Below are 1,604 nucleotides of genomic sequence, written 5' to 3'. Positions count from 1 at the left end.
AAAGTGAGAGAGGCGAGTGAGAGAGCGAAATCAGGGAGAGTGGCGAGCGAGATCTGGGAGAGGGGAACGAAAATATATGTATACGTACAATTTTCTCTCACTTTATACAAACACAAACTCACTTTATACACTTGTGTTTGTATAAAAAATGAGAGAGGCGAGGGAGAGAACGAGNATCATTATAATTCTATCTTTCTTCAAATTCGTACATAGTGAAAACTTACTATAAATATTGTTTAATTTATTTTCTTTAGAGCCAAACATAAAGGGGGGAAAAAACAGTAAAACAGTACGAGTGTGAAAGTTATTTGTCAACGTATTTTTCTTCTTTAACTCATAAGACTTCAATTTGCCATATGTCAGCGATAATTAGTTCAATACTAAAAATTTTAAAGATGGAATCCGTCATGTACTAACGTCTAAGTTATTGTGAAAGTCCTCGAAAATCGTAAGTAAAAATATGTTTTGTTGTTGTGTGATACTGATAAATATCAAACTTGAAATCTTTAATTAAGAATTGAGAGATCTCAATATAAACTTCTAAAATATCTAAGCTTTATTTAACATTATATATTATATAATGATTTTTATGTGTTCAAATTCAATACAAAGATGGAAGTTACTTTCTTGCCGTATTTTCTACAGTAGAAAAAGCAGTTTGCAACGTGTTCGCAAATCAACCATGCAGATTAATGATTATATTATATAATAATATAGTATATAGTATATAGTATATACCAAGTGTAATAATAAAACAAGTAATATATGTACGTTATATTTTAAAAATATCTTTGATATAAAAAAGGAATTAATCATTTTCGTGCATCCTACTATTCACAACAACCACGTAGTTAAGTACCAAGTTGAGGGAGTTAATGACATGCAGCACCAAGGGACCCCTAATTTGCTAGCACAGTTGGCCAGGATATAGATGCCATAATTGATGTACTCGATTTATTTTACGAGATATTTATTACTGTATATCTTTTATCAATATAAATATTAAATAATTTTGTTCATCAATGTAAAAATTAAGGGAAAAGGGTCTGATATACCCCTCAACTTTGTCATTTAGAGCTGATATACCCCTCGTTATGAAAGTGGCTCATATATACCCCTACTTATATACAAATGGCTCACATATACCCTTTTCCTCTTAACGGAAATGAAAAAAATTAATTTTAGGTTAATTTTTTATTATTTTTTTTAAAAAATATAATCCCATATGAGTATATTTAATCCTCCTCAAACATATATATTTTTTTTAACTTTTTTTTTTGTTTCAATGACTAATTTAGATTTATTATTTTGATGGTCAAATTTATTTATGTTTCACTAATATTCTTATAAAACTTATTATAGATAACCAAATTGTTTTCTTCAAATACAAAAATTAAATTACAATATAGACCAAAAAAATAAAATTTTAAATTATAATATAGCCACAAAAAAATAGTTTTAAATTTTTTTCTTTACACTAAGGAATGAAAGAAAAAAATAAAATAAGAATAAGAAACTTAAATAATTATAATAAAAGAAGTCAAAAAATAATTTATGTATAAAAAAGATTAAAATATACCTTGAACTTTGCTAGAAGAATCATA

The sequence above is a fragment of the Solanum stenotomum genome, chromosome 5 (genome assembly GCF_019186545.1).
Source record: "Solanum stenotomum isolate F172 chromosome 5, ASM1918654v1, whole genome shotgun sequence".
Classification (NCBI taxonomy): domain Eukaryota; kingdom Viridiplantae; phylum Streptophyta; class Magnoliopsida; order Solanales; family Solanaceae; genus Solanum; species Solanum stenotomum.
The sequence above is the reverse complement of the archived record's forward strand: the minus strand, read 5'-3'. Positions refer to the sequence as shown.